Raw genomic sequence first — 10,394 nt, forward strand, 5'->3', positions numbered from 1 at the left:
AGGGCGGGCATCAGGAGGCCACTATGGCACGGGGCAAGCATTATGGGCAGTCTATCTGAAGTGTACCCGGCGTATAAGACGACCCCCCACTTGGAGGCATATTTTTCAGGGCCAAAAAATTGTCTTATATGCCGGCAAATACGGTAGATGAGAAAAGAACATCAGGAAACCAAGGGCTACTGCCCTAACTACTTATGTAAAGTGTCTCAAGCCAATTATAAGCCTTGGGTTCCTTGGGTTGCTTTTCTGAGCTGTTCTCCCTTCTAGGCAGGAAAGGAGATTTTTTAAAAAGGTTTAAAAATGGGTAAAGGTTTATTATTAATATTAATCATTACTATTAATTCTAAATCTATATTCCTGCTTTAAAGCACTTTTTTGTCACAAGGAGCTTTCACAAGTCATGAGGAGGCAGTTTATAAATTTGCATGTTATGCTAATATCTATTAACTTGATAGTGCTCAGTGGCCATCAAATTAGTCTTAAGTGTGTTTCGCTATGGACATTTCTTCTTAACATTATAATAAGAATGTAAGAGAATTGGTTTTCTGAAGAAAATTGAGTGAACAAGTATGCCTTATCACTTTTCTGGCTAAAATAATAGTGTCCAAATATTAATATACCAGTATTAATATATCCTTAAATAAAAGCGGATTCATTAGTTAAGTCAACCATTGTATTGAGAAAGAAATAAAGGCTATTAAATAGCTAATAGTTAATAAATATTTGTGTGTATGTATGGGCATATGTATGAGCAAGGCACCGACAATAACAGAAAAGAGGCAGAGGAGGGAGAAAGAATGTGCAATTAACAAAACAACAACAGATGACTGCAGAAAAGTCACAGAAGCTCTCAGGAAGGCTAACAATAGATTACAATGCTTTCCAGTTTACATGATTTCAATCTGGTTCTGGATAACTGCACTATGCCTGGCTCCCGAGCTCTGCAATACTATGGACTGTTTTTGAGACTGCAAAGTGCATCCACTTTGAGGACTCTGAATGGCCCTCTCATTAAGCCAGCAAGTAAGAGAGAGTATACTCTATTAATTTTTGTCAATTAGGCTGATCTTTGTTACAAACACTAGAAATAAAGGTCAACACTGAAGCACCTACACTCTTTTGACATGTTTGTACTGCAACTCATATTTGCACTTCAGTCTCTCCAAAAGCTGATATTTATTTTCAAAGGATGTGCTAGTCTACCTCTAGAAAGTCTAAACTTTCTATTTTCTAGGTTTCATTTATCTCCTTTTTCTTGTTTTCCAGTGGGTTGTACAGGCATAATAGTGAATCAAATATTCATAAGGCGATCCTCCCCCAATCCATTTCCCCCTGTCTCGGTTATAGGGAGAATCCACCTGTGCTGTACCCTGTATTGGCTTTCCATAGTGCAATTAGCCAAACTTAGGCATCATAGTCAATATTCCTGTCAATAAATGGCTGGTTTGTTAACTCAATCAACTCTCTGACATAGATTTAGACAAACAAACTAGGACTTTACAACCAAGAAAAAAAAGAAAGGACTGTGGCTAAATACTATTTTGCTTAAATTATTGAAGTAAATGTTCAAACTACCTAATTTTCTTGGTTGTGAAAATACAGAATGGACACATCTTTGCATATATTTTCAGAGTGGTTTGGAAATGTTAGAAAATGTATTACCTATTTATTTTTCTAATTAGAATGGCAGAGAGCTCTACTTTATGGCACAATTTGGAATTTTAAATGTCAAATTCCAAACATTAGTATATGGTATTAATTAACAATTAAAATTACTGGTTGGCCAAAGCCTTTTTCATTATGGTCTTGAAGGAAACTCTGCTATCCATTATGTATCATGAAACATGAAATAGATAATTGCCCTGTTTTATCTTATGCTGACAATGATGCTGTGGCTTCTATTATTAGGCAGTGAAGTATGTCAAAAAGAAAATATAAAAATGTAATGATCCTTAAAAGTTCATATTTAGTTTATACTCAAGCTAAAGTAGTATGTAGGTATTTCAATTATTTTTATTCCCCAAGTTCATTATTTATTTGCAAGTAGGTAATGGTGGGTTATAAATTGATAGCAAGTCATTTAATAAATTAGGTAATAATAAATATTCTGGAATTTTACAGAGTTTTCATTTTCAGAGCTTCACTTTTATTAGACTATAATAAATGGTCACCCTATATTTGTTCAAAAAAGCAATGGGTGAAGAAGCCCTGGCTGATGTTTCTCAGTGGTTAAAGCCTTGGCCCCACATACCCAAGGGTCAGGGCTTCGATTCTCAGTCAAGTGCAGGTAGCTGAGTTGCAGGTTCAAGCCCCGACCCAAGTTGTGGTGAATGCAGCAGGCAACCATACAGTGTGCCTCTCTCACATGTCTGTCTCTCTCTCTCTCTCTCTCTCTCTCTCTCTCTCTCTCTCTCTCTCTTTCTCCCCCTTCCTCCCTTCCACTCTCTAAAAATATCCCCAGGTGAGGATCAACAGCAACAAAAAAGTCAATGGATGAAATAATTCTAATGTTATTTATGAAAATGTAGCTCAATGTTTGAAGCACAAATCAAGAAAATATTATGACTGTGTCTAAAGTTCTAAGAAAAATATTTTCCAAACTGCTACATGTTCAACAATGAGGGCAAGCTAAAGTAAGAGTAATAAAAAAACAAAAAGCAAGAGACAGAAAGATCCTAGAAGATAAAAACGAAGCATGGAGATCTAGGAAAGGGCGAGGAAATTTTTAGCCCCTCCAATCAAAACTTTTATTTTCAAATAAAAACTGAAGAAAAAAGTACTTATTATTATTCTTTTTTGTTAACCCTCACCTGAGGATATTTTCCCATTGATTTTTAGAAAGAGGGAAAGGGAGGGAGGGAGGGAGGGAGAAGGAGGAGAGAAACATTGGTGTGAGAGACACATCGATTGGTTGCCTCCTGCACATGCCCCAGCGGGGGCCTGGACTGGAGCCTGCAACCAAGGTATGCACCCTTGACTGGAATCAAGCTCATAACTCTATAGTCCATGGGCCAATGCTCCAACCACTGAGCAAACTGGCCAGGCAAAAATACTGATTATTAATACCACCATCTAACCATCATTGTCTGGCTAGTTGGTGAGAAAGTTCTTCTATACCCTGCAGTCCCTCCAGCCCCAGCATGAATTTAGAAACAAAGAGGAGCCCGTTATAAACTGATGAGCAAAAATAGATACAGAGGCAGAGCAACATGGAACAGACTGTCAAACTACAGCGGGAAGGCTGGGGAGGGTTGGGGGAGTAAGAGATCAACCAAAGGACTTGTATGCATGCATATGAGCATAACCAATGGACACAAGATACTGGGGGGTATGGGAGGCTAGGGGAGGGTCAAGGGGAGAAAAAAAAGGAGACCTATGTAATACTCTTTGTAATACTTTAAGCAATAAAACAATTTAAAAAAAGAAACAAAGGGGACCCATGGACACCCAGTGGAGAAGTGGAAAGGAGCTTCAGCACCTATACTTGGGGACTGAACAGGTACATAGCCCACATCTGGGACAATGAAAAGAGATGGCACTGTCACAAAAACGAGATGATTCTCAAATGTCACCCATGTTTTGGTCCACTGCTCTAGTTCAGCAGATCTGGGGTACGTGACCCAAACATACCAATGTTTGCAATCACTTGTTACTTACAATGAAGGACTGAAGTTCACAGATGATTGAAAACTGGTACATGAGAGTGGTACCTCTAATAGTGCCATTCTCACTGAGCTGCACTTGGATGGAGGAGACAGGAATGGGGTTACAGCTAGTTCTAGGAATTGGGTACAATTCTGATCCTATAAGCCATTTTAATATGTGATTTGTGTAGACACATGCCTATAAAATGATTCTATGTATTCCATGGGAATGATGAAAGTTTGCTAATTCCTCATCAAAATAAAAAGATGAGGAGGGGGTTGGGAAAAAATCTTAGTATTCTCACAGAAGTATTTTACACATGTACATGTTATTCAAATGTGTTGGGGCCAAAGAAATTGAGAAATGTGATCTTGATGGTTAATGTTAAACTACTACTGGCAGCCGTCAACCTTTCTGCCTGATATACTCTGGGTTACTGAAGTAGTCTGCTAAGAGGTATGAGCTGGGAAGTGACAGTACCGTATGAAGAAACAAGTAAATTTTATTTTCCCTCTTGCATTTAAGGGATGCATCTAATTGTGTTAGATCAAGATATAGGTCTGAATCATCTTTATAACTCCAACACACTTAGCCCATAATTTTATTCAATACAAGATTATAATTTTGTTTATTTTAAAAATTAATTTGAATAAATTCAAAAATTTGTAGTTTGAATTCAAATACATTTATTTTATATAAAAGAAATAATTATAGTGAGTATGGTGGGAGAGAGCGTTTTATGATGCAAAATATCTTATTTGATTGAATTCTTCATATTCCTACCAGCTGTTTTGGCATTGAATGGGCACAGCCTGCATCTGAAGTTTTCTGCCTGAAATGTGTATTGATTAACTCCCTCATTATTACAAATTTTCATTTTCCTGTCTTTCAGCATGTCATTTTAGTGAGATGTTCAACAGAGTTTTGTTTTTGTTTTTTTTTGTTTTTGTTTTTTGGAGAGGTGCCAACATTAAGACTTATTATAAGTTTGCCTTATAAACTTTGATTCTGCTAAGCTATGCATATTTAACTCATTTTATTTTTCCTTCAAAATCTGATTCATTCCCTCAATTACATTACTACTTATATTCCTGGCCTCCCTCCAATTTAACTAGGTCTTTATGGTTCCCCAAACAAAAATGCAACATTCCAGATGAACATCACCCAGAATTCAAAAAAGTTATTTGACAAATTCTTTTGTAATGATGTCTTTTCACAAGTAGCCTCAAATTACATATAGATTGTACTTGAGACTTCATTAACTAGAAGATGGCTAATGAAGTAATGAGAAGGCAGCTCAATTAGGAAATATACTGATATATTGATATAGATGTGTCTGCTAGTGGATCAAGTGAAATGTCCATCAAAATAAGTAACTTAGTGGAATCTACTAATAGGATGTTAGAATAGATTGAACAACTGGTAAATTCAGACAGGTTCCTCCCCACCCTCATCCACTGAGAGTTAATGTTTGAATGCCTTAGGAAAACTAAAAAATTAGTTCATCTCAAGGGGAAGGAAGTCAGCCTGCATAAAGAGAAGAAAAAAAAGAGAGAGTATGTGTTGAGGAAACTATGAATATATGAGATTGCAGTAATAAATATAATGGTAATTCTAGAAATTAAGAAAATATTTCAGAGGTAGTGCTTGATAACTGTTTCCTTGAAGAAAATATCTTAAGCAAGTTAATTCTTAGTTAAGGTTATTTAAATAACTTTTTCCAAATGGTACTCAGGGGAAACATTTTATGTATGATAGGTGAGATGATGAGAGGGGCAGAGTATTAAACACACACTGCTTATCTGAAGAAGATTTCTCAGAGGCCCCTAGTAGTGCTTGAATTTGGTGAATGAAGGCACAGACACTCCTTCCTATGTATTAATAGTAGGTCCTACACCAGACCAAACCACAGAGTGTCATCCTGGTTCGTGGCTGCATATGATGACAACCTGGACTTGATTAAAGTTTGCTTTTATTTTGGTTTACTTGCCAACAGCAAATAAGCACTGCAAAGGACATAAATAAAACTAGGACACAGGCAGGTAGGTGTACATGGCTCCATGCTGCCTCTCTTGTACTTTAAGAAGGCAAGCCTCGATGGGGTGGACTTACTAGTCGGTACAGAGTAAGATGTCTAAAAGGGTGAAAGCAAATAGTATTATGAAATTGTTGTCTTTTGTACTCCCAGATTCATTAGCATTTGGAAACAGCTTATGTAAAGCATAAATCTGTTACTCAGAAAGTCATATGCAGGCTTAATATCCAGCTTCCTGAACTTCAAATTCTTGCTGTGGCAGCACTAAGGCAATTTCTCTTTATCTGTATGCACAACACAGTGCCTACTTGTTTCCAATTTATCCCCACTTAGGGGATTTCCCTAGGCAAGTTTGGCCAGAGTCTACCATAGAGCCTTCTAGTAGTAATGATTAAAAAGTCAGTTTCAAGTCAAGTTATAAAAATATATAGGATAAGAGGTCAAGTGTGACCCACTACTGAATTATGCTTTTCTTTGAAGTAGGGCTCATATCTTATTAACATGTTATTACTGCTTGTAAAACTCAAAAAAAATTATGGAGAGGCCAAACTAGAAAAAAATTAAACTTAATTAGTTATGGAACACCTTGTATTTGGAAATAGAAGACAAAAAGGAGAGTGTCTTAGTGTCATTTGTTTATTTTCAACTAGAGGCCCAGTGCATGAAAATTCATGCACTGGAGGGGGGTCCCTCAGCCTGGCCTGCCCCCTCTCACAGTCCGGGAGCCCTTGTGGGTGGGAGGTGACCCGGTGATCAGGGAAAGGCAACGTCCCCATCACACCTCTGCTGCTGCCACTGCCGGCAGCACAAGCCTCAGCCAGCCCTGGTTACCTGAGCCTCGGGCAGCCCTGGACGGCTGGGAGGCTGAGTGAACTGGGCACAACCATCTTGTGGCTGTGGGTGCTGCCATCTTTGAGCACGGGGCAGTCAATTGGCATATTCCCTCCTTATTGGTTGTGGGTGCCACCATCTTTGAGGGCAGGGCAGTCAATTAGCATATCCCATCCTGATTGGCTGTGGGCACTGCTATCTTTGTGATGGTGTGAGGGTCAATTAGCATATTCCCTCTTTATTAGATAGGATAAGGTGAATCAAGTATAGAATACTTTCTCTACTACTAAGCTACTTATTTAGACAAAGTAACTATATATATAACATGTTTAAATTAGTAAGTTCATTGTGACATTTCCAAATAACACAGTGGTTAAATTAGGGACATTAGGATCAGATTAATCTGGCTGTCAATCACAGTTTGATCATGAACTATCAAACATCTTCAAGTCTCTGTTTCCTTATCTGTAAAATAGGGATGGTAATAAACATTTCAATGTTTTTGTGAGAATTAAATGAGGCAATTTGTATAAAAAACTTAGTAAAGTGCCTGGCACATAGTAACTACTGAATACAATTATTAATGACTGATCAACTACTGAATCCTCCAAAGTCTATAAAATTCAGGTACCATCTAGTAAGTAACTTAAGAGAAAACCCGTCTGATTTCAAGATATTTGATTATCTTAAACTTCTCCATAATAGTTAAAAAAAACTTATACAATTTTCACAGGTTTCTTATTTCCTTCCTAATAGTTCTAAGAAGCTATTATTGAAATCATGAGTCAATATGGGAACAGTTGACTTCTATCTTTTCCTCTTCCTCCAAGCCATACCAAACACTCTTTATTGATTAGCTTTCTTATTATGCTTTCAGTAGCTTTTACTTCACATAACAGACTCTAGTTCACAATTTTTAAGTGTACTGAGTGTGTTCACTTGCATTTTCCCCTATACTAAATGATTTGGGGGCATACATGCATTTCTAAAGTACCTATTGCAATAACACCTAAGGACTTTAACATGAGAGCAAAGGATGTGAAGAAAAACCATTTTCATGAATACAACATTAGTGCTTTGCATTTAGGAAGCAGCTTTCATCTGCATCTCTCAAAGACCTTCACAAATATTATTGGATGCTTTATTCACAGGGCCAAGCAGCAAGCAAAACTTCCTTTCAAAGAGTTCCCTCAAAGTACATACAACCCCACGAGGGAAGCAGCTGTAGATAGCTGTTAAAGTGTCAAGAATATTCAGAAACATTTTGAAATATTATTTAGCAAAATACCACTGAACAAATTATGATTACTACTGAAAAGTATGGTCTTCCATAGGTATAGCTTTTTAAAAAAATGTTTGCTGAAAGAGAGAGAGATTTGTTGTACATATTTATGCATTCATTGGTTGATTCTTGTATTTCTTGTATGTGCCCTGAATGGCAACCTTGGTGTATCAGGATAATGCTCTAACCAACTGAGCTACCTGGCTGGGATATTTAAATTATAGCTTTCAAAGTAAATAAACACACAGGAACTTTGTTATATTGGTACCATGACCAACATCCACATTATAAGCTAGTAATATTTGATCAATTTTGGAACAATGTATCAACCTAATTTTGAGAAGATAACTTGCCACATAGTGTACTCACTATCAGATGGGGATTGTATGCCAAGTACTTAGCATAGGGCCTGTTAGATGCTGCAAACTCAGTTAATGTTACTTACCAGTATAATTATTATTGTAATTATTATCTTAATTTAGATTAAGCAAAGTTTTTTTTTCAAAGTGTTCAGTGAAAACTAACATATATTCCCATTTGCTGCTGCTGTTGCTAGTTTTTTTTCTCTTGTCTGCTAAGATATGTATCTGTGAGGTAAGAAGAAAAACATGTCCATTTTCTCTCTAGGAACAGCAGCACAAGATGGGGAGAGGCATTGCTATTCAGATGCTAAGATCTGTTTCAGTTTTCAAACTGGATTCATTTACAGTGTCTTGTTGTCATGGAGATTATGGCTGTGGCTACGTCATTAAAACACAGTTGTTGGTTTTTTTTTAATTTGTATTTGCGGGGGGAGAGGGAAGACCATAGCAGATTAGAGACTTTTTAAAAAATATGGTTTTTTTTAATTGATTTTGGGGAGAGAGGAAGAGAGAGATGGAGAATGAGAGAGAAAAAGGAGAGAGAGAAGAAAGGACTGAGAGAGAGACAGAGACAGAGAGACAGACAGAGACAGAGAGAAAAACACAGATCAGTTACCTCCTGTACACACCACAATCAAACTTGCAACCTGGGCATATGGCCAGATCAGGAATCCAACCTGCCACCTTTCGGTACATGGGACAACACTCAACCAATTGAACCACACCAGCCAGGGGTAGGGACTTTTGATAATACAAACAAAATAGCTGACTTAAAAGAGTTTTAATCAGTTGTACTGGTGCCATGAAAACATCATTACCGTATTTGCCTGCGTATAAGACGACTGGGCGTACAAGACGACCCCCTAACATTTCCACTCAAAATACAGAGTTTGTTATATACTCGCCGTATAAGACTACCCCCTCTTCCGCACACCTTCCACACACCAAATAAAAGGTAAAACAATATCAGATTTGATTTTTACATTTTAATTTATATTCAAATGCTTATGACATGCAGGAAAACTGTCACAAGGCTGTATGTAATCAAACATATACATAAAACAGTGCAAGTTTATTACCGGTAAACATACCGGTAATTCACTAAAGAAAACACACTCTATAGACTGGTACCGTAGATGCTTCTCAGGAACACAGGCAAGCAGCCCACAACCTAGAGGGACTGTCAATGATAGAAGAAAGATAACAAATAGAGGTAGAGAGCAAGTGCCGGGCAAGTCCCTAGCAACCTGATTTGATTGGTCCCTGCTCCCTGTTTGCCCGCCCTGTCACTATAGCAGTCTGGTCCACCCTTGCATCAGCATCTCCCTGGGACCTCACTAGTGCGCAAGTGCGAGCTCTTCAACATTCTAACAGGCACCATGATAGCGCAAAATCGCGAATCTTCAATGCATATGTAAAGAAATATACGGTAACCCGAATTTACCACACTCGCAAAATCGCACACAGCCAACCATACACCCAGTATGGTATCGCGATTCGCGATTTTGCGCTATCATACTGGGGGTATGGTCGGCTGTGTGCGATTTTGAAAGTGGGGTAAAATCGCATAACAGCAAAATCGCATAACAGCCGAGCATACACCCAGCAGTGCTGCTGATGCCTGAACGGTATGTGGAATGAAGTGGGCGGGCATCGGGAGGCCACTATGGCACGGGGCAAGCACTATGGGCAGTCTATCTGAAGTGTACCCGGCGTATAAGACGACCCCCCACTTGGAGGCATATTTTTCAGGGCCAAAAAATCGTCTTATACGTCGGCAAATACAGTATTTTACACACACTCACTGTGGAGATAGAGTATATTGCCAGCTTCATTTACTGTTTCTTATTAATGTTATTATTTTGGGCCTTCTATGCTCCATTATTTTATCTTCCTCCTCACATGATTAGTATGCTGTAAAATTGGACTACTTGAAAATATTGTTATTGCTAAGAATGTGGAATTTCAAGTCTTCTGAGGGGATAAATACATTATACTTATTTGAAGAAAATGTATTACAATATTTTAAAGTCATACATAATGCCCATTTTAGAGATGAAGAATATGAGGCTTAGAGAAGTAAAGGATCTACTCCAGGGCCTTGTGTGCTATTACTCTAACTGGCACTGTTTGCCTCCACTGAGCCATCTCTCCTGGGATTCTAAGCTAACCACACCAACAATACTTCTATCACACTTGGAATTGACATTTATTGCAGCCAATGAAGATAGAATCCTGT

The sequence above is a fragment of the Myotis davidii genome, unplaced genomic scaffold (genome assembly GCF_000327345.1).
Source record: "Myotis davidii unplaced genomic scaffold, ASM32734v1 scaffold569, whole genome shotgun sequence".
Taxonomy (NCBI): domain Eukaryota; kingdom Metazoa; phylum Chordata; class Mammalia; order Chiroptera; family Vespertilionidae; genus Myotis; species Myotis davidii.